Source organism: Stomoxys calcitrans, chromosome 5, assembly GCF_963082655.1.
Source record: "Stomoxys calcitrans chromosome 5, idStoCalc2.1, whole genome shotgun sequence".
NCBI classification, from domain to species: Eukaryota; Metazoa; Arthropoda; class Insecta; order Diptera; family Muscidae; genus Stomoxys; species Stomoxys calcitrans.
The window spans coordinates 102,054,763-102,079,569 of record NC_081556.1 but is presented as its reverse complement, the minus strand read 5'-3'; the positions used below and the strand labels follow the sequence as shown (position 1 = coordinate 102,079,569).

The window sequence follows — 24,807 nt, the reverse complement described above, 5'->3', positions numbered from 1 at the left end:
CAAGCCACAGCACAGAGGCAAAAGAAAAGAACAACAATAATGACCTTAATGGATTTTTATTGCTTCTTAAATCTTGGCAAACAGAATGCCAAAGAAGCACCAGCAAGAATAACAACAAGCAGAAGAAAGCCCCCCCCCCATCATCTGGCCAACAACTGGAGAAGCAGGTTTTAACTGTTGCGAAATTGTGAAGAAGCTGTTGGTTGAGAATGAGAAATTTCAAAGAAGAAATAAACAAATAATTTGCCTAATTTAATCAATACACCAGACAGTATTGAAATGCTTTAGGGTGAATTGCAAATAAAGACATAACTGTGAAAAATTATTGACACCTATATTCCTAAGCCTTTCATCTATGTCCCTTATGGGAGGTGAGTCTGGAGGTGGTAATGCAAATTTGCCCATAAACATTCCATTAAGCTCAATGACAAGGGGGCTCATTTTTATAGCCGAGTTCGTACAGCGTGCCGCAGTGCGACACCTCTTATGAGGAAAGGTGTTAACATGGCATAGTTACTCACAAATATCGCCATTAGGAGGGAATAATCACCACTAAAGATTTGATAATGGTCTCGCCAGGATTCGAACCCAGGCGTTCAGCGTTATGCTAACCTCTGCGCTACGATGACCTCCCTTGTTTGTAACATCCAACACACTCTTTAAGTGGTTGGAATAATAGAAGACCCATCACTCTCAGGTTTATTAAGAGGCTTGGTGCGAATGATTCTAAGACTCTCACTGATAGGGAGAGAGATTCCCTAAATAGGGCTGGGGAATTCGCTGCACGGGCTACCCCAAAGACTACAAGTCTAGATTCGGAAACTGCACCGCAGCCAGCCAAAATGCTGCGGTCACCTGGAGGGCATCCCATGCCTACAAGAACTAGGGCGAACAATAGTCAGATGGGTCTAAGAACTTTTGCTAATGTCGCTAGGGACAGTTTGGTGATGGCAGGTGTCGGCAAGGGAGAAGAACAGGGCTGCATGCCTAGGAATAATCGAAGTGGGATAGTCAATGGATTGTCATCAGTACACTCCGATGTCCTTGCGGTATTTCCTGGATCTCCTCCAATTTATAACGATGCTGGCTGGTATCGGGGCCGATACAGACTAATTGCCTTCGGCAATCAACGCTCAATTGAAATGTATCGTTGTACTCTAAAAAAGATTTGTGAGATCTGGCCAGCCGCAGCACTAGATTTAGTCAAGAAGGAAAATATTCCTTCCCGACCAAAGGCTCGTGCTTGGATCCCAAGGATTCTCTCAGATCCTGAATCGATATTTGGCAGACTATGGGAAGAATGGTGGATTGGATAAGGCTGATGGTGACCGGAGACATGCAGTATTCGAACTAAACTCCGGCTGTCCGGCGCAGACCTCAACAAGTCTGAAGGGGTTGTATCTTACGAATTCAACAAGTGGAAATTAATGATATATAGAAGCGATGGGGCATAGGAATCAGAAGACGGGTCAGCAGTTGTTGCTGAACACTTGCCTGAGGAACTATCGATCACATCGCTAAAGTCTGGCGGGTTGTAGCAGACTGAAAATCCCCCTGCCATAATCGAGACAGGGGGGAATGGCATTGAAACTGGACCCGACAAGCCCTGTGTAAGTGGGTCACAAAGTTGAACTGGGCTGAAAGTGCGCGCCAGCGGGGAAGCACGGAACACAGAAAGTACTTCGACAGCAGCAGTTGGCGAAGCGTCTAAGGAGAAATCGTCCACACCGCAAGTGTCCAGTGTCCTGGGGAAGAGTGGTTCCACAGCCTTCTTACCTGCCCCTGGATAGGCACGGAAGCTCATCATGACAAGTTCTAACGATGAACTCCTTGGGGAGTCAGAAGACGAGGCTAACACAACAGTGGAGGAAGTTCTGCATCCTGACTATGGTCCGGTTTCTACAGATAAATCTCCACCATTGCAAGGCCGCTTTGGCGGCACTAAAGGTCCTCCTGATGGCATGGGCGTGTGGAGGAATGGTTCGTGGACTAAAAATTCCGGTATTTAAACTACTCCAGGGTACGGGGAATGGGAGACACAGAGCCTGTATTCTTGCAAAGAGTAGTCTAAATATTCTTCTTCTTCCGTCGCTAAGCACTGAAGAAGTAGTAGTAGCCAGCCTTGAAATATGCAAGTATCATTACTCACTGGCTACCCTATACATGGGACACGATTCAGATATGCCGCCTTCAAACCTTAAGTCGCTGGTTGAAGCTGCTTCTGTAGGGAAGAAAAGCCTCATTGCAAGAAGTGATGCTAATGCACATCAACAGATATGGGGAAGTTTGGATGTCAACGAAAGGGGTGAGTTGCTTATCGACTGGCAATTTGTAATAAAGGGCATTAACCGACCTTTATTACAAGGAACAGGTAGGGGGTACCAGATACCCTTTGTATCGAAAGATATAGGTGGAATAATATGCGACTGAGAAGTGTTGGATGGCTACAGCTTCTCTGATCATCGTTATATTAGTTTCAGCCTTGGAGAAAATACTGCAGAAATGGTCCCTCGGAAGGAGGATTGGGATAAATTTCGTCACACATTCTGCACCACTATCCCTTCTAGACCAGAAAAGCAAGTGAAAACAGCGAAGGATATGGACATAGTGGTCAAGCGGATCACTAAGGCTCTAAATGACTCGCTTGTATCAGCGTGACTTAGTGCCAAGCCAAGGGGCAAACAGCGACCGCCATGGTGGACCCCCGAGCCGCTTGGTCTAAGGAAGGAGTGCAGAAAACTCTTCAACAGAGCAAAAGCCACAAGAGCACCACACGATTGGGACATCTATAAGGCAGAGCTAAGAAAATATAAGGGCGAGCTGGGAAAGGGTCAGAACAAATCCCGGGTTGAATTCGGCAGCTCCGTGAAGGATTATTCCTACTTCTGAACATATTTGTTAACTACTCTCGAATACCTTTCATTTGAGTCCCATATTGTCATGATCGTCAAATTAACCTATTTTAAGGGGTTTTGGGGCTGGGGCGGACCCAACTTTTATTATGAAATTCGTACTCTACTCGTGAATACCTTTCATTTGAATCCCATATTGTCCCGATCGGTCCACATTTATTTTTGGGTAGTACTTTTGGAATAAGGGGAGGGTCCGCCCCCCTCCCGATATCAAAAAATTATAAAGCCTATTCCTACTTTCTGACCATATTTGTAACCTACTCTCGAATACCTTTCATTTGAGTCCCATATTGAAATGATTGTCAAATAAACCTTTTTTAAGGGGTTTTGGGGCTGGGGCGGCCCCTCGGTAATTGGACTCAACTTTTATTTTGAAATTCCTACTCTACACTTGAATACCTTTCATTTGAATCCCATATTGTCCCGATGGGTCCACTTTTATTTTTGGGTAGTACTTTTTGGGGTAAAGGGGGGGGGTCCTCCCCCCTCCCGATATCAAAAAATTATGTAGCCTATATTTCCTTCCAGACCAACCTACACAATCTTTGAAAATTTCAAGGTATTCGGTTCAGCCGTTTTTGTGTCTATATGGAACAAACAAACAAACCGACAAACAGACGAACAAACCTACAAACAAACATAATTTGATTTTTATATCCTCCGCCATAGGATGGGGGGTATACTAATTTCGTCATTCTGTTTGTAACTACTCGAAATATTCGTCTGAGACCCCACAAAGTATATATATTCTTGATCGTCGCGACATTTTATGTCGATCTAGCCATGTCCGTCCGTCTGTCCGTCCGTTTGTCTGTCGAAAGCACGCTAACCTTTGAAGGAATAAAACTAGCCGCTTGAAATTTTGCACAAATACCGCTTATAGGTGTAGGTCGGTTGGTATTGTAAATGGGCCATATCGGTCCATGTTTTGATATAGCTGCCATATAAACCGATCTTGGGTCTTGACTTCTTGAGTCTCTAGAGTGCTTAATTCTTATCCGATTGGAGTGAAATTTTGCACGACGTGTTTTGTTATGATATTCAACAATGGTTCCAAGTATGGTTTAAATCGGTCTATAACCTGATATAGCTGCCATATAAGATTCGGCCCGGCCGAACTTAGCACGCTTTTACTTGTTAAATATTGGGTTGCCCAAAAAGTAGTTGCGGATTTTTCATATAGTCGGCGTTGACAAATTTTTTCACAGCTTGTGACTCTGTAATTGCATTTTTTCTTCTGTCAGTTATCAGCTGTTACTTTTAGCTTGCTTTAGAAAAAAAGTGTAAAATAAGTATATTTGATTAAAGTTCATTCTAAGTTTTATTAAAAATGCATTTACTTTCTTTTAAAAAATCCGCAATTACTTTTTGGGCAACCTAAGAAGAATAAGATTGATAAAAATAACCACTGTGAATAGTTTTGGTTTCCTCGACATCCTTGCCTGTTATAGACCGATACCTCTAAAGAAACTTCTTTGGTGCACAAATGCTAACAAAATTTGTATAAGATGGGCACCCAAGGCGCTGGGCACCCAACATTCGGCCTAGCCGAATATATCACATGTTTACTTTTCAAGTTATGCATCACTTAGCTCAGGTTGCTTATTGCATTAATTTGCTACATTTGCGATACCTTGAAAAGGGGACAAAATTTCCAATTGAATTATACATGTAATTGGATCTCTCATTTCCGTTGTCTAAGCATACAAGCCTCCAGAATGGATGCGTTACCATTATTGATGGACTGACATTTAAAATGCTTATGGCGCAGCCTTAAAGCTTGTAGGCTTGTAGGGTAATTCGTTACAGACTTAATTAACTTAAACGGATATGCCGTCGGCAGTAAAGGTGATCCTTTAAACTAATTACAAAATATAGTAGGGAAGCCAATGAAAGATTGGTATTTGCAAGAAAAATGATATGGGTGTGATTAACTTTGCCAGGGTTTAATTTGAATAGATAAATTTGAATTTAAGACAAAATTACATTGACTTTAAAGGATAATAGAAACCTTTGTCGAAATTTTTGCTTTAGAAACCAATTTTTTTCAAATTCTTTCGGATTCAAAATTTTACCCACAAGTTGAATCAATTTTCTATTCACTCCTTCAAGAACTTCCTCAACATTTTGGTATTTGGTGGATAAAATCCAGTCCTTTAACGCCTACCATTGATTCCATTAACTTATTGTAGTCCCCCTTAGAGAAATGCCATTTGGTTTGATTATATTTATTATGCCCACATCCCATGTAAAAGTTTATAAATTCTCAATTATTATTTTCATAAGTACTCGTGCATGTATGTGTGTTTCGTATGACTAATACCAATTTTCTCAATCTATATTTTACAGGAAATCTCCGGAGATTTGTCTGGTAAGTTCTTGTTCTATCATTTTAGGACTGCAAAGTAATCTCATATAACGACATTTGCAGCATCAGCTAGCAGTGAGTAAAAGTAACTTCGGCCACAACTACACACCCACAACCATTGGCACAAGAAAGTTTAGTCGTTATTAAAGTCCATTTTATGTTTATGCAATCTCAAATAAACTATTTATAATATGGCCACCCTCACCCTTACCCGGACCCGCATCCACAGATGCTGCTCTTACACAGAGGAAAGAGGATGTGCGGACTAAAAGATTAAGAGAGACAGATAAGCCTTGTGGCGTATATGCTGCAGAGTTTTGTGTTGAAGGATGCTTAGTCGGTCTATTTGGTGTATTAGGGTGTACAGGATGCAAAGCGTGTTGGTTCCCTCAAAATTTGTTTTTAAGTGTTGTACAGTTAATAGGTAATAGAAATGGCGGTGTTTATTTAATATAGGGACAAAGAGTCTCATTGTGGGAAATGCTGCTAATGTACATTACCAGATATGGCAACAACCTCAAAGGTCCTGGATGCCTTGCGAAACAGCCTTACAATAGTGGAAATTTAGACATAGAGGATGGAAATGGGGATGTTTACCTAATATAGGGACAAAGAGCCTCATTGTGGGTAGTGCTGCTAATGCACTTCACCAGATATGGGGATTTTCGGATGTTAACGATAGGGGTTAGCTACTTATAGAATAGACATATGATTAGTTGAAATCTGGTGATTTTTATACCCTGCACCACCACTGTGCTACAGATTTGTGCATTTATTTGCAACGCTAAGAAGGAAAAGAGCTAGACCCATTGATAAGTATACCGATCGACTCGGAATCACTTTCTGATTCGATTTAGCCATGTCCGTCTGTGAGTCCATGTATTCTTGTAATCAAAGTGCAGGTCGCATTTGTTGTCCAAGTGTCATATCACTTTTTTGGCCCAAGGACAAACGCTATTGATTTTGAAAAAAATCGGTTCAGATTTAAATATAGCTCCCATATATATCTTTCATCCGATATGGCATTTTAAGGCTGTCGAAGCCACAATTTTTGCCCAATCATTACAAAATTTGGCATTGGGTATTTTATTTTAGGTCTACATATGTGTGCGAAATTTCATTAAAATCGGTTCAGATTTAGATATAGCTCCCATATATATCTTTCATCCGATATGGCCTTTTAAGGCTGTAGAAGCCACAATTTTCGTCCAATCTTTACAAAATTTGGCATTGGGTGTTTTATTTGACGTCCTAATGTGTGTGGAAAATTTCATCAAAATCGGCCCAGATTTAGATATAGCTCCCATATATATCTTTCATCCGATATGGACTTTTAAGGCTATACAAGCCATAGTTTTAGTCCGATTTTTAAAATATTTTGCGCAAGGTGTTTTATTTGACGTCCTAATATTTGTGCAAAATTTCACAAAAATCGGTCCAGATTTAGATATAGCTCCCATATATCTCTTTCATCCGATATGGCTTTTTAAGGCTGTAGAAGCCACAATTTTTATCCCATCTTTACAAAATTTCGCGTTAGGTATTTTATTTGAGGTCTACATATGTGTGCAAAATTTCATCAAAATCGGTTCAGATTTAGATATAGCTCCCACATATATGTAGCGCCCGATTTGCACTTAAATGGCCGTAGTAGCTACAATTTTCAACCGATCTGCACAACGTTTGGCACAGACTGTTTTGTTTCTGATATAAACATATCTGGATAATCTTATCAAAATCGGTTCAGATTTAGATATAGCTCCCATATATATCTTTCATCCGATTTGGCCTTTTAAGGCTGTAGAAGCCACAATTTTGATCCGATCTTCACCAAGTTTAGCGTGGAGTCGTTTTTGTGAGGTCCCAATGTATGTGCAAAATTTCACAAAGATCGGTCCAGATTTAGATATAGCTCCCATATATATATCTTTCATCCGATATGGCTTTGAAAGGCTGCAGAAGCCACAATTTTTGTCCAATCTTTACAAAATTCGGCGTTGGGCATTATATTTGAGGTCTTCATATGTGTGCAAAATTTCATAAAAATCAGTTCAGATTTAGATATACCTCCCACATATATGTAGCGACCGATTTGCACTTAAATGGCCTTAGTAGCTACAATTTTCAACCGATCTGGACAACATTTGGCACAGACCGTTTTGTTTCTTAACATATCTGGAAAATTTCATCAAAATCGGTTCAGATTTAGATATAGCTCCCATATATATCTTTCATCGGATATGGGCTTTTAAGGCTGTAGAAGCCACAATTTTGATCCGATCTTCACCAAGTTTGGCGTGGAGTAGTTTTTGTGACGTCTCAATGTATGTGCAAAATTTCGTAAAAATCGGTGCGGATTTAGATATAGCTCCCATATATATCTTTCATCCGATTTGGCCTTTTAAGGCTGTAGAAGCCACAATTTTGGTCCTACCTTTACGAAATTTTGCATGAGGTGCTTTATTTGACATCTTCATATGTGTTCAAAATTTCATAGAAATCGGTTCAGATTTAGATATACCTCCCATATATATATTTCATCCGACAAGGCCTTTAAAAGCTGTAGAAGCCACAATTTTGGTCCGATCTTTTTAAAATTTGACATGCTGTGTTTTGTTTAACGTCCTCATATGTGTGCAAAATTTTTTAAAAATTGATTCAGTTTTAGATATACCTCCCATATATATCGTTCATCCGATATGGCCTTTTAAGGCTGTAGAATCCACAATATTTGTCCGATTTTCCATGAGACGTTTAAATTGACGTTCCGATACGTGCTCAAACTTTCAATAAAATCAGTTCTAATTTAGATATAGCTCTAATGTGTATATTTCATCCGATATGGACTTTTAAGGTAGTAAAATCCACAATTTTGGTCACATCTCTACAATATAGGGCGTGAGATGTTCTATTTCATGCCCCAGTATTTGTGTCATACAAATTGGCATAGGTTTGGATATAACTCCCATATAATCTTTTATCCGATATGGCCTTTTAAAGATGTGGAAATCCAAATCTTTTGTCCTATGGTCGGAAAATCTTACAAGGTTCTAAATTGCTATTTCAATTGATATCCAAATTAAAGTGTGACTAGATTTCGAGATAAGTTCTACATATAAAAAGTACCACATGCACGAGGTGGTGTAGGGTATTATATAGTCGGCACCGCCCGACTTTTGCCTTTCCTTATTGGTTATTAACAGAAAGACAGGGTAGCTGACACGAACTGTTAGCAGTTCAATCGACCACGTTTTTTTGTCATTATCATCCAACACTTCCCAGTCACATATCCTTCCGCTGATATTCTCCTTTACAAAGGTAACATCTAGTATCTCCTGGCTATTCCTTTAAACAAAGGCCGGTTACCAATTTAATTGACCAAATGTTTATATCCACCATCGAAGGATGGGGGTATATTCATTTTCTCATTCCGTTTCCAACACATCGAAATATCCATTTCCAACCCTGTGAAGTATATATATTCTTGATCGTCGAAAAAATCAAAGACGATCTAGCTATGCCCGTCCGTCTGTCCGTCCATCTGTCCCTCCGTCCGTCTGTACCTCCGTCCGTCTGTCCCTCCGTCCGTCTGTCACTCCGTCCGTCTGTCCCTCCCTCCGTCTGTCCCTCCGTCCGTCTGTCCCTCCGTCCTTCTGTCCCATTCATCTGTCCCTCCGTCCTTCTGTCCCATTCATCTGTCCGTCCGTCCGTCTGTACCTCCGTCCGTCTGTCCCTCCGTCCTTCTGTCCCATTCATCTGTCCGTCCGTCCCTCTGTCCCTCCGTCCGTCTGTCCCTCCGTCCGTCTCTCCCTCCGTCCGTCTGTCCCTCCATCCGTCTGTCCCTCCATACGTCTGTCCCTCCGTCCGTCTGTCCCTCCGTCCGTCTGTCCCTCCGTCCGTCTGTCCCTCCATCCGTCTGTCCCTTCGCCCGTCTGTGCCTCCGTCCGTCTGTCCCTCCGTCCGTCTGTCCCTCCGTCCGTCTGTCGCTCCGTTCGTCTGTCGCTTCGTCCGTCTGTCCCTCCGTCCGTTTGTCCCTCCATCCGTCTGTCCCTCCGTCCGTCTGCTTATTAAAATCCCGCTACAGTCTTTAAAAATAAAGATATTGAGCTGAAACTTTGCACAGATTCTTTTTATACCCTACACCACTACTGTGGTACAGAGTATTATAATTTAGTGAATTAGTTTATAACTCCAAAAGGAAGAGAGATAGACCCTCTGATAGGTATACCGATCGACTCAGAATCATTTTCTGATTCGATTTAGCTATGTCTGTCTGTCTGTCTGTCCGTCTGTCCATGTTAATTTGTGTACACACTACAGTTCGCAATTTTCATCCGATCGTCTTGAAATTCGGTATGGGCGTGTTTTTCGGCCTAGAGACGAAGAATATTGAAATTGAAAAAAACGGTTCAGATTTCGATATAGCTCCCATATATGTATATGTTCGTAAGATTTGCAGTAACGCTGCAATAAAATGGTCATTTGTAAACCGATTTTCTCGAAATTTGACAGGAACGATTTTCTTATGACTCCCGACATTACAGGTGAATTTACTAAAAATCGGCTCTGATTTGGGTATAGCTCCCTTATATATGTTCGTCCGATTTGCAGTAATAATGCAATAAAAAAATCACTTGTTACCCAATTCTCTCGAAATTTGGCAAGAAGGATTTTCTAATGACTCGCGACATTACTGGTTAATTTCATTGAAATCGGGTCAGTATTAGTCATAGCTTCCATATATATGTTCGTCAGATGTTGGGTAATTTGCAATAATGTTGTCACTTGTCAACCGTAGTTATTACAGTTTGAACATATTTTTGCACGCCGAGGTCCATCAAAAATGGTTCAGAATTGGATGCAGCTCCCACATTGTACTTATAGGGTAGGTATAGGGTATTATACAGTCGGCACCACCCGACTTTTGCCCTTCCTTACTGGTTTTGTCTACAGTCAGGTTAAGTTCGAAGATGAGCTATATTGGACTATATCTTGAAATAACCCCCATATAGACCGATTTGCCGATTTAAGGTTTGAAAGTCACATTTAGTGCCCGATTTTGCCGAAAGTGAGTTGGGTTAGGGTAGTCAACAACCTACTTCAGTTTGGCACAGATCGGTTCAGATTTGGGTATAGCTGCCATATGGACCGATCTCTCGATTTAAGGTCAAATTGCAAAATTTTGCCCATGAACATTCCACTTAGGAACAGGGGCAAACTTCTCACATATGAATGAGTGCAGTCCGATTCAAGTTTTAAGCTCAATGATAAGGAGTCTCCTTTTTATAGCCGAGTCCGAACGGCGTGCCGCTGTGCGGCACCTCTTTGGAGAGAAGTTGTACATGGCATAGTATCTCACAAATGTTGCCAGCATTAGGAGGTGGAAAACCACCGCTGAAAATTTTTTTCTGATGGTCTCGCCAGGATTCGAACCCAGGCGTTCAGCGTCATAGGCGTCATATATTAATATCCATAAACCTAATTCGACGCTTTAGCCATTCAGTCAGAGTCGGTATCCTAATATATAGACGGCGCTCTACTATTTCCGTCGCTCAAATTTCTTCATTTCAAATTTACACAAATTTTGATAAATTAGCCTGCATACCCAATGTCCAAGGTATCAAAAGTCCGGCTTTGCCCAAACTTAGCATGTCATTATTTGTTTCCGCTTGGACAATTGTACTTCGTACTGAGTGTGGAAAATGTTATAACCATCTTAGATTCATACAACCCATCCCAGCAAGTAGTTCCCCTAATTCTCCTATGGAATGGCTTATTAAAAATTAAATTGTTTTAATAATTGCACTATTCCATTACACTCCATAGTACAGAGGCGCCCATCTAAGGCTTCCTTGACTCTCGGTATCCTCTGGTTTTCGCTTCAAAAACCAAACAAATCAACAAAAAACAAAAAAGAAAGAAAATCATGGAGTGTAGGAGCTTTTCTGTACTCTTTCTTGTTTTCCATTCCGATTACCTTTAAATAAATTTTCTTATTTGAAAAGGAAACGGAAACGTTGGAAGCCTTAGAATATAAAGAAGAAGAAGTAGAGAAAAAAAAACAACTATAAAAAGAAATCCAACAGTCTTTGAAAAACAACAAACAAAGGCCATCGCAAAGACGAGGTTACACACAGCCCTCTCGTCCAAGACGGGGAAAAGAAAAACTTTGCGAATAGCAAGAATTATATAAAAGCTAAACTTCACTCCGAAACAAAGTCACATACGCGCAGACACATGAATAGCAGCTACCTTAGCTAGACAACAATAACGCCAAACTCAATAGGAAACCTCTCAACCAAAGGAAATACATAGTGGGCTAGAAAGGACTCATACACACACACACATACAGTGTGCGAATGCCAAAAGCCAAAGATCCTTGAGACTCCTACAATCGGGGCAAAAGTAGGTGTGTGTGTGTGTGTGCTTATCTCTGTCTCTCTTTCCTGGGGAGAAATGCAAAAATTACCAAAAATAATAGCAAATGTTATGTGAGCAAATATCGATGTGTAGAAAAACGTGTGACCTTCACTCATACTGCCTCGCATTTCCGCACCCAGCAAAACCTTACACCCACACACACGCAGGCACACATGGGGTTTTTGCTTCTCTACACTTCCCTATGTCCCTTATCTATCTATCGAAAGCACCATTTGGAATTTTCATTTGCTTAAGCTCAAAACTCTGCTCTACAAACATTGGTATGCCATAATGTAATATTTGCTCGATTTACATACCCCGACCTTTGCAATTGTACAAAAACATTTCCAATAGTTTGTTATCCATGGAGTCACGATATTATTTTGGAAACTTTCTTTGGCTGCTGCTGCCTTCTCCACGTCTTTTCGTCTCTGTGCTCATACAATACAAATAATTTGAAATTTAATGGAATTCGTTTTTTTGTGTGTTTAGTTTTGACTTCTATTCTTTCTGGCTACCCATTCCGTTTCCTCCTTTCCCTTTTTGACAAATTTGCGGAATACAAATTTTGAAGTGGGTCTCAAGTGCAGAGTGGTAATGATAAAATTTACTTTGATGACCACAGAAGCTTAAGTTAATGTCACGCTTTGAAAGTTTTAATGAATAATTCTCTTAAATGAATTACCTTGAAAGGTCAGCAAAATTTGTTTCATATGGCATTACGAAAATTGGGTTATACAACAAAAATGAGATTCGTGCAAAATGGTGGTAAGGTCATGTAGGGTAAATCAATAAGGGAATATCCTTGTTTTTGGAAAGTAAGATGAAAAAAGGGTTAATTCATTTAGTACAATTGCTGCTAATTATTTCTGCGAAAGTTGCTTATTGGCGAAAAATGGTTTTATTGGGTTGCCCAAAAAGTAATTGCGGATTTTTTAATAAAACTTAGAATGAACTTTTATCAAATATACTTTTTTTTACACTTTTTTTCTAAAGCAAGCTAAAAGTAACAGCTGATAACTGACAGAAGAAAGAATGCAATTACAGAGTCACAAGCTGTGAAAAAATTTGTCAACGCCGACTATATGAAAAATCCGCAATTACTTTTTGGGCAACCCAATATATGGCATTAAAACTAGGATATGTGGCGCGACGCATCGTACTTAACATGAGTGTAGGAACTATTAATGGACATTATATATGAAACTAGCTGATCCGGTCCCGCTCCGCTGCTCCTTCTTTTACAATATATGGAACAAAAGTTTCCTTGGTATATTTATTTTCGACAATTAAAGATCTTTTAGTAAAAAAACCATGCTAACTTGACAAACAGTTTAACAATATAAGTGCCTTTATCTGAATCCCATATGATCTTTATTGGTCTACGAATTTAATTTTGGATGTAAGGTGTACTCCATTCTTAAAATACTTCATTTCAGCCCGATATTTGCATGATGTCTGATTTAGCGGTGTTATCGGGGGAGAGGTGGTCCCCCAGATACTTGGCCCTGAAAAAATATCAGCATCGTGCTCTTCTCTCAAATACCAGTTATTTAAACCCCATATTGCCATTGGCTTAAAAGGAGTTTACAGGATGAGGCGTCCCCCAAACACATGGCCCCAAAATAGGTTATCAAATTCGTGTTCTATCCTCAAATCCCTTACATTTGAGCCACATATTGGCATGGTCGAAAAATTTTTTCCCTTTGGGGGTGTTTTGCCCTAAGTACATGGTCCTACATTTGGCTAACAAATTCGTATTCTACCTCCAAATACCTTTATTTGAGCCCCATAATGCGATGGTCACTAAAAAATTGCTGTTTGTGGGATATTTTGGGAATGGGGTAGACCCCCAGAAAATTCGTCCCGAAAATGGGTATCAATTCTTGCTCTACCAATACCTTTCAATACCTTTCATTTAAGCTCCACATTGACTTGGTCGGAAAATATGCCTGATTTAGGGGTGTTTTGGGGATTGGAGTGGTCTCCCCAAACACTAAGCCCGGAAAATATATCAGCAAAGTGCTCTATATATCATTTATTTGAACCCCATTACCCTCAAAATTGGATATCAAATTCGTTTTCTAATCTCATTTAAACTCCTTATTGCAAAAGTCAGCAAATATGTCCGGTTTGGGGTAATAGCCCCAAAAACTATGAATATTTAGTTCCACTCTTTGAAGGACCCAAATTGTCTTGGTGAACAAATACTTCCTATTTGGGGGTTGTTATGGTGGTGGGACGTCCGCTAGACAGTTGACCCCTAGTGTTGATATCAGATACGTGGTCTACTCCTACATATCTTTGATTTGAGCCCCATATTTCTATAGTCGGCAAACATGACCGGGGTGTTTTGGGGGATGGGCGGATGCTATTCAGTGAGTTGGCCTTGAAAATATATATCGGATTCGTGTTCCACTTTAAAAATCCTCTTATTTGAGCCTCATATTGCAATAGTCAGAAATTCTCCGCACCTTTTATTTAAGCCCCATATTACCATTGTCAGTAAATAAGTCCAGTTTGGGGGATGTTTTTGGTGAGAGGTGGCCCCCCAAACACGTGGTCCAATATTTAGATATCAGATTCTAATTCTATATTCAAATACCTTTTATTTAAGCCCCCATATTTCCATGGTCTGTAAATAAGTCCAGTGTGGGGGTGTTTTCGGGAAGGGGTGGACCCCCCAACACTTGGTCCGACAATTGGATGTCAGATACGTTTTCTTATTCTAAATACCTTTCATTTGAGTCCCATATTGTCGTGATTAGTCTAAATATATGTTTGGTAGGTTTTAGGGTGGGGCGGCCCCCCTAGTTACCCCATCCGAAATTTGGATACCAAATTTTTATTTTTAGGGTGCTATATGAGAGCACACAAAATTTCGCTTAAATCGCACCACCCATCTTCGAGATCTGGCGTTTCTGAAAACTAGGGTAAGGGGGAGGGTCCGCCCCGCCTTCAGATATGAAAAAATGTAGTACCCTATTTTCACCACGAGGTCATTGTGCACCATCTGTGAAAGTTTCAAGAAAATCAAGATGTAAAGATCGGACCAAAATTGTGGCTTCCATAGCCCTAAAAGCCCATATCGGATGGAAGGTATATATGGGAGCTATATCTAAATCTGAACCGATTTTAATGAAATTTTGCACACGTATTGGGACAGTAAATGAAACATCTCGTGCAAAATTTTGTAAAGATCAGACCAAAATTGTGGCTTCCATAGCCATATCGGATGGAAGATATATATGGGAGCTATATTTAAATCTGAACCGATTTTAATGAAATTTTGCACACGTATTGGGGCGTTAAGTGAAACATCTCGTGCAAAATTTTGTAAAGATCGGGCCAAAATTGTGGCTTCCATAGCCCTAAAAACCCATATCGGATGAATGATATATATGGGAGCTATATCTAAATCCGAACCGATTTTAATAAAATTTTGCACACATATTGGGACATTAAATAAAACATCTCGTACAAAATTTTGTTAAGATCGGACTAAAATTTTGGCTTCTATAGGCTTCAAACCCCATATCGGATGGAAGATATATATGTGAGCTATATCTAAATCTGAACCGATTCTAATGAAATTTTCCACACGTATTGGGGCGTTAAATGAAACATCTCATGCAAAATTTTGTAAAGATCGGACACAAACTGTGGTTTCTATAACCATAAAAACCATATCGTATGAAAGATATATAGGGGAGCTATATCTAAATCTGAACAGATTTTAATGAAATTTTGCACCCGTATTGCGACGTTAATCTCATGCAAAATTTTGTAAAGCAAATGCAGATTTTACCCATGAACATTCCACTAAGGAACAGGGACAAACTTCTCACACATATCAATGAGTGCAGTCCGATTCAAGTTTAAGCTCAATGATAAGGGGCCTCCGAGTCCGAACGGCGTGCCGCAGTGAGACACCTCTTTGGAGAGAAGTTTTACATGGCATAGTACCTCACAAATGTTGCCAGCATTAGGAGGGAAAAACCGCAGCTGAAAATTTTTTCTGATGGTCTCGCCAGGATTCGAACTCAGGCGTTCAGCGTCATAGGCGGACATGCTAGCCTCTGCGCTACGGTGGCCTCCAAATAAGAAACTTTAAGTAACCAATGGCCATCACATACCCATGGCAAGCGGTCCTATGGACCGCGGTTAGCTTGCTGAGCTATAAGAGTTTGATGATAATGTTTTGGTCGGAGAAACATCTCTCTAACTAAACGAGTATGTGATAGCGGCCATATTGTATACTGAGGGGGCATTTAACAAAGTGGAGATAAAGTCAGTAGTCGCCGCCTTGTACCGCAGAGAGTCCAAACAAATTTCTCCAAGAGGACGGATTGTGTGCTACGCAGCATTGTGGTCATAAGGTGTGTGACAAGGGCAATGATGCAATTCTTGTCAATCCTATTGGAGCTCAACGGAGATGGCACTAAACTGATCGCTAATGACATCAACATCGCACAGTGGGATACAATCGAAAAAAAAAACTAGTAAAAACCCGTAAATAAAGGCAAAAATTGGTCGGTTTCGATTGTATAATACCCTACACTTACCTTATAAGTACAAAGTGGGAGCTCAATCTAATTCTGAAACAATTTTGATGGACCTCGGCGGATGTTTTCAGATGGGTTATTCAACAATCCGTATAAATTTTCAAGGAAATATGTTCAAACTGTAATAGCTACGGTTGACAAATGACAACATTATTGCAAAGTAGCATCACGGTGGTGGCTATCCCATGGCAGTCGGTTGTACGCTCCGGATTGACCCAATGGAACCCTCATCGGCAAGGACTGCCGCCTCAGTGTACGAGTTCGTCTTTTTTCGTCATATGAGAGACACATCCCGGAGTGCCTTCTCCGCACGCTTCTGGTTCGTGCCGGGATTGAAAAGAACGCCGGACCCTGGTTCTGTTCGATTTGCCCAAACTGCCTTCATCTCGGTCGGTGTCGGTGAGGTGTAACCGGTGCATGGAGTGGAACATTTCCGATCTTGCTCTGGCCTCACTTCACTACGAGAGTACAGTCATACTGGTTATGTCGCAAGACGCTGTGCGAACATTGCCAGCAGTGGGTCACAAGCGTCGTCGTCGTCGACTTCTGCGTCCTCGTCGTCGAAATATGTGTTCTCGGCACCTGCAATCAAAAAACTTCCACTTCAGGTTTTCATTGAAGACTTGTTTGGATTAGGGAATGTAACAATTCGCAATTTAACAACAGTTTGAAAGCGATATGGCTGGTTCAATGGTATTTATTCGAAGTCGTTCACCTTCTCCATTTGAGATGGCCAAAATGTTAAATCGGTTGGTTAGAAAAAAAGAGGGACAGACATCAATTATTTGGAATTTTTTCAACTACCATCTAAGGTAGGCTAAATTTCTTGGCCATCTGAATGTACTTCAAAGTGGCAACAAATATTTCTTATGCAACAGCCAATTTCATAACTATCTGCTGTTCCTTTTCTGTTTAATTAGCAGTTTTTGTAGGTAACAAGACCATGTTGGTTACTTCATCATGGTCCCAGGAGATGGTTGTGCACAGCACACCAGTTTCCGCAACATGGACCAGGTGCAATGTAATTTTATTGTTAGAATTTTTCTTCAGCCACCTATGTTAGGTAGTCCGTATTTGTATATTTAATGAAATTTAATCCAGTTGGCTGGTTTGTTACACTCACTGCTCCCTGACTTACCTGTGTAGAAATTTCAATTTAAATAAATTAACACAGGTGAATATGTGTGAGATAAATTCATTAGAGAACTTTTGTTTACGGTTAAAACTTGGAATGCACCAAAATTGGGTGATGTGGACAAGTGTTATCAAAATCCAAAAGGGTTACCAAAAGGGGAGAGTGCTAAAGATTTAACTAAATTGTAATTTGGCTAAATTAGTTGGTGATATGATAAATATTTCAGAAGTGATTAGGGAATATAATTTGAATCTTGCTTGATTCTTGAAAATTAATTGGACCGGGCCCGCCCAGCTGCACCTTCTTTCACTCCACAATACCTCTTAGTTGAGCCATATATTGCCATGTTCTCTAAATAAGTCCTATCTTGGAGGTGAGGTGGGAAATTTTTCCCCCCATGTCGAATTCATGCTCTACTCCCAAAAACCTTTCATTGGAAACCCATACGGTCATGGGGAGTAAATAAACCCTGCTTCAGGTCATAATTGGTGGAAACCAGCACAAATTTATTTTTATACCCACCACCATAGAATGGGGGTATACTAATCTAGTCAATCCGTTTGTATCGTCTCGAAATATTGACCAAAGATCACATAAAGAAAATATATTCTTGACCTTCTCGACATTCTGAGTCGATCTAGCCATGTCCGTTCGTCTCTATGTCCATCCGTCTGTCGAAATCAAGATAGCGGTCAAACGCGTAAAGCTATCAGCTTAAAATTTTGCACAGATATTTCCTGTTGACGTAGATCGTTGGGGATTACAAATGGGCCATATCAGTTCAAATTTTGATACAGCTCCCATATAAACCGATTTCCCGATTTGACTTCTTAAGTTCTTACAGGCCGTAATGTTTGTCCTATTTGGCTGACATTTTGGACAAAGTGTTCTGTTATAACTTCCAACAAATGTGCAAAGTACGGTTAAAATCCGTCTATAACTTGATATAGCTCCCATATTAACCGATCTCCTGATTTGACTTCTTGAGTCATTACAAGCCGCAATTTTCGTCATGTGGTGATCTGTTAAGACCTCCAGCAACTGTGCCAAGTACGGTGCAAATCGGTCTATAAACTGATATAGCTCCCATATAAACTGATCTCCCGATTTGACTTCTTGAGACCATACAAGCCGCAATTTTTGATCTTCAAACAACTGTGCCAAGTACGGTCCAAATCGGTCTATAAACTGATATAGCTCCCATATAAACCGATCTCCCGATTTGACTTCTTGAGCCCTTACAAGCTGCAATTTTTGACCGATTTGGCTGAAATTTGACATGTGCTGTTCCGTTACGTCTTCAAACAACTGTGCCAAGTACGGTACGAATCCCATATAAACCGATTCCCCGATTTGACTTATTGAGCCCTTGGAAGCCTTCAAAAATTGAGATATTGAGCTGAAATTTGGCACAGATACGACTTTTTGATGCACGCTGGTTAAGTTGTTGAACGGGCCAAATCGATCCATATTTAGATATAGCTGCTATATAGAGCGATCTGCCGATAAAGGGTCTAAAGCACATAAAAGTTTTATGGGCTTCAGACCGAGTTCGCTGAAATTTTAGACCTTGAGTTGTTTTGAGCCTTTCTACTCAAAACCATGGAACGTATTGTGGACACCAACATAAAGAGTATGACATCCAGCGAACTGCTCAAATACAAACAGCATGCCTATGTCAAGAGAAGGTCGGTGGAGATTGCCCTGCACGAGGTTGTGCATAAAATAAAAGAATCCTTCGATTTCAAAACTTACACACTAGCGGTATGCATTGACATCGAGGGAGCTTTTAACAATGTGTGTCCCATGCCATAAATATATGGGGGAGAAAGTGGGCACAGGGCACGCCACAGAGGGGCCACTCCTATGGGTGACCCCCATAAATGACCTATTACGGATGCTGACTGAGGAGCGATTTTGAACCCGTCGATGTTATAATACTTCTAAGGGGTAAAGATCCGAACGAGCTATGCAGAAGGGCCGAAAGGGTCTTGTATATGGCATATGACTGGGCTAGACCCAGAGGTCTCAATGTTAATCCAGAGATGACTGAAATATGCCACCGTAGCGCAGAGGTTGGCAAGTCCGCCTATGACTGGGTTCGAATCCTGGCGAGACCATTAGAAAAAATGTTCAGCGGTGGTTTTCCCCTTCTAACGCTGGCAACATTTGTGAGGTACTATGCCATGTAAAACTTCTCTCCAAAGAGGTGTCGCACTGCCGCACGCCGTTCGGACTCAGCTGTAAAAAGGAGGCCCCTTATCATTGAGCTTAAATTTGAATCGGACTGCACTCATTGATGTGTGAAAAGTTTGTCCGTGTTCCTTAGCGGAATGTGCATGGGCAAAATTTGAATTTTTTGCATTGCATTTGCAGACTGAAATATGCCTGTTCACAAGGAAGACGGTGGTGGGCCATTTTAACACACCACGTTTCCTCAATAAGACGATTTCGATATCTGATAAGGTCAAATACTTAGGTGTGATCTTGGATAGGAAGCTGAATTGGAAGTGTCACATTCAGGAGCGTACTGAGAAGGCTCACAGATGTGGGGCACTATGTACACGGGCCGTAGGCTCGCCAGAATCCTAGGATAATCCACTGGCTCTACTGGAGCGTGATTAGACCAATTCTAACTTACGCCTCAGTAGTTTGGTGGACTGCTATGGAGAAAAAGTGCAACATAAGGACCATACAACAGGTTCAGAGAACATGTTGTCTGGGCATAGGCGGAGCAATGAGGACCACGTCCACTAGAGGAATAGACACTATTCTAGATATCCGACCCATTGACATACAGCTTAAGTGTAAGGCAGCCACTGGGTCTATGAGACTTAAGGCGATGGGAGAATGGATTGAGGATGGGTGCAGCTCATACCATCGCGGTATAATCGAGACGATGATAGGAAACCTGGAAAGAGGGGAAGAGATTTCCGATCGGATACCTGAGATTAACCTGGAAGTCGAGTGCGAGGCCCTGCTGCTATCGGCACAGTCTTGTACTGACGGAACCCTAGTATTGCCATCTGGAAGATCATGTTACACGGATGGACGGCCTGGGGGTTAACGTTGAGAACCCAGGGATACCTGAGATAAACCTTGAAGTCGAGTGCAAGGTATTGCTGCCATCGGCACAGTCTTGGATTGACGGATCCCTGGTATTGCCAGCTGGAAGATCATGTTACACGGATGGATCAAAGCTAGAGGACAGAGTGGGCCTGGGGGTTTACATTGAGAACCCAGGGACTGAGATCTGTTTTAGACTGCCTGACTATAATACGATTCTGCAGGCGAAGATCCGTGCGATCACGGAATGCGTGAAGTGGTGTGGTGCTAACGCGAGGATGTGGAGTGTGAACCTCTTTAGGGACAGTAAAATTGCCATAAGTGCAATAACAAGCAGGGCGGTAAGTTCACGAATAGTCTTGCTATGTAAGAAGGAGATTAATGCCTTCTCTGAGGATGGCAAAATCCGCATCGTTTTGGTGCCGGGCCATAACGGAGTAAGGGGAAATGAAAGAGCAGACGATTTAGCGGTGAAGGCCAGAGGACTGCCGTCTATAAACTTGATTAACCCGAAGCCTTTCGTGTCGACGCAGTCCGAGGGATTAAGGGAGTGGACGACGAATACGCATGCAACATTGGGGAACAACGAAACGGTCGGTAGGACGGCGAAAATCCTATGGGGGGATCCAGATCGTGAGAAGACGAGGCTATTACTGAAAGCAAGCAAGAAGGAGGTCAGTATAGCTGTTGATATCATAACGGGACACATAGGACTACGAGCTCACTTATTTAAAATCGGTGCGGCAAGTCATAGCATGTGTAGGTCATGCGGGGAAGACGATGAGACGTTGGAGCATTTCCTTTGTCATTGCCCGGTTTTCGCGTCCAACAGACACCGGTACTTAGGTGGAGACACAATATCAGACATGAACCAACTTAGGGGAGTGGTATTGAAAACAATTAAGGATTTTGTAAGTGGCACGGATTTCCTAACTTAAATTTCCTTTTTAGAGGTTACTTTATAGTTTTTAGAGCGCACAACAAGCCGATTACTGGCTTAGGTGTATTTCCTTTTTTATATCCTCCACCATAGGATGGGGGGTATACTAATGTCGTCATTCTATTTGTAATTACTCGAAATATTCGTCTGAGACCCCATAAAATATATATATTCTTGATCATCGCGACATTTTATGTCGATCTAGCCGTGTCCGTCCGTCTGTCTGTCAAAAGCACGCTAACTTCCGAAGGAGTAAAGCTAGCCGCTTGAAATTTTGCAAAAATACTTCTTATTAGGGTACGTCGGTTGGTATTGTAAATGGGCCATATCGGTCCGTGTTTTGATATAGCTGCCATATAAACCGATCTTGGGTCTTGACTTCTTAAGCCTCCAGAGTTCGTAATTCTTATCCGATTGTAATGAAATTTTTGCACGACGTATTTTGTTGTGATATCCAAAAACTGTGCCAAGTATGGCTCAAATAGGTCCATAACCTGATATAGCTGCCATATAAACCGATCTTAGGTCTTGACTTCTTAAGCCTCTAGAGTTCGTAATTCTTATCCGATTGGAATGAAATTTTGCGCGACGTGTTTTGATATGATATCCAACAACTGTGCCAAGTATGGTTAGAATCGGTCCATAAGCTGATATAGCTGCCATATAAACCGATCTTGGGTCTTGACTTCTTGAGCCTCTAGACGGCGCAATTCTTATCCGATTGGAATGAAATTTTGCACGACGTGTTTTGTTATGATATCCAACAACCGTGTCATGTATGGTTCAAATCGGTTCATAACCTGATATATCTGTCATATAAACCGATCTTGGGTCTTGACTTCTTGAGCCTCTAGAGGGCGCAATTCTTATCCGATTGGAATGAAATTTTGCACGAAGTATTTTGTTATGATATCCAACAACTGTGCCAAGTATGGTTAAAATCGGTCCATAAGCTGCTATAGCTGCAATTTAAACCGATCTTGGGTCTTGACTTCTTGAGCCTCTAGAGGGCGCAATTCTTTTTTGCACGAATTATTTTGTTATGATATCCAACAAGTGTTCTAAGTAAGGCTAAAATCGGTCCAAAACCTGATATAGCTGTCATATAAACCGATCTTGGGTTGACTTCTTGAGCTTCTAGAGGGCGCAATTCCTATCCGAATTGACTGAAATTTTGCATGACGTATTTTATTCTTACTTTCAACAATTGTGTCAAATAAGGTTCAAATCGGTTCATAACCAGTTATAGCTGCCATAAAAACCGATTTGGGATCTTGAATTCTTGAGCCTCTAGAGGTCGCAATTATTATCCGATTTGCCTAAAATTTTGTACGACGGATCCTCTCGTGACTATCAACATACATGTTTATTATGGTCTGAATCGGTCTATAGCCCGATACAGCTCCCATATAAATCGTTGTCTCTTTTTTACTTCTTGAGCCCCCAAAGGGTGCAATTCTTATTCGAATTGGCTGACATTTTACATAGGTCTCCAATATATAATATAATTGTGGTCCAAACCGTACTATCTCTTGATATCGCTCTAATAGCAGAGCAAATCTTTTCTTATATCCTTTTTTTGCCTAAGAAGAGATGCCGGGAAAAGAACCCGACAAATGCGATCCATGGTGGAGGGTATATAAGATTCGGCCCGGCAGAACTTAACACGCTTCTACTTGTTTCAACCTAACCTAACATAGGGTAAAACTTTATCCTAGCTATGTTACTGTCAGTTTACGTAACTGCTATTTATGGGAAGGTATGTGGACATATCTATGCCACTGTATATACAGGTCTACATATAACTGGCATTATCTGCAATATTCAGACTAAACTCTTGAACCCAATCCAAAATGGGTACATATGTGGCTATATCTGCAGTTGATATGGGGTTTGTTTAATTTGTGTTTATGTAGACCCAATATAAATGGGAAAATCCAGCGGTAGTTTACCATTTGAATTTTCCAATTTTCATACATTTCAATGGAATTCTCATATCTCTATACACTGTGATCTATGAAGCATACCTTTCTATAAGGTTCGTTGGTGAGATTACTACCTAATATAGACCCACTGTTGCTTCTTGAAGTTTCCCCATATGCCGCTGCCATCGAACATAGGCAACTAATAAAATAAAACAAAAGGGTAAATATAAGAAAGAAGCTCCCACATGTATTCTGGGGAGAGAGAGTTTAAGCAATTTTGTTAATAGCAAAACAGACCTTGGGAATAGCACCCACAAACCCTCACTCACTCACACACACACACACCAAACAACATGAACACCCAATTATCTTCTATGGAACTCTGCCTGCAAAACAAACACACATAAAATGACTAAAAGTTTGTAACTAATTTTGATTAAAACTTTAACAAAGACCTCCTAGTTGGCCTTTTCCGAAAAAAGAAAATGAAAAAAAAAACTTTTTAAAAAAACATTTATAATGAAAATAAGTTGCTGTGAATTCCCAAAGAGCTCTTTCTCTTGCCTTAGCAAAGCCTCTGACAATCGTGCTGGTGATGGAGTTGATGGCGGCACTTTTCAAATATTCCTTCTCATTCATTGCCCCTGATTAGAGTACCTTGTTTGCCTGCCCTATTCCCCCAACTAGGTCTTTTTTAATTTAATTAAAGTTTGTGCAAAAACAAAGACAACACATTTTCGATTTACTCGTTAGTAACTGTCACAAAAGTTTGAATTGTATTTGGTTAGCTGGCCAGGGCATCTACTGCCGTGCGCTTTTGATGTCTTTTTCTCGGCTACATTGGGACTACATTCTGTGGTTATATGGAATGAAGCAACAAAGTTACTTTTATTTGACAGGTCATTTTTCGCATTCATTGCCCATACCGAAATTTGCTGTGCAAAGAGAAAATTCAAAATTCTGCATGTTGTTGGTAACATGCAAACATTTCTCATTTCCCATTTCCCATGTTCTGTAAAAGAGAAACATCAGTGACTTCTTCAATTATCTGATACGGCAAATATCCATAGAATTTTCATGGTGCAGTAGTTTATATTTCATTGTATGACAAAAATCTCGATTGCTTTTTGTACACAAAAGAATATACTTAACAAGTCAGCAAAATGAAAAATTTTACTTCAAAGTGATCATGACAAGGAAGTACATTATTTTTATACCCTACACAGGTACAGAGTATTATAACTTAGTGAATTAGTTTGTAACACCCAAAAGAAAGAGAGATAGACCCAATGATAAGTATACCGATCGACTCAGAATCACTTTCTGATTCGATTTAGCTATGTCCGTCTGTCTGTCTGTCCGTCCGTCTGTCTGTCTGTCCGTCTGTCTGTCTGTCCCTCTGTACAAAGTACAGGTCGCAGTTTTCATCCGATCGTCTTCAAATTTGGTACAGGCATGTTTTTCGGCCCAGAGACG

General features: G+C 40.7%; 1 protein-coding gene across 3 annotated transcripts in view; it reads left to right on the top strand.

Moving 5' to 3' along the window:
- LOC106094124 (uncharacterized) overlaps positions 1–24,807 on the top strand; it is a 322,459-nt gene that overhangs the window by 99,770 nt on the left and 197,882 nt on the right. For all 3 annotated transcript variants that reach the window (XR_009398455.1, XM_059369584.1, XM_059369583.1), the window contains exon 3: positions 5,262–5,283. The gene's annotated coding sequence lies outside the window, so the exon portion shown is untranslated. The remainder of the gene's footprint in view (positions 1–5,261; positions 5,284–24,807) is intronic.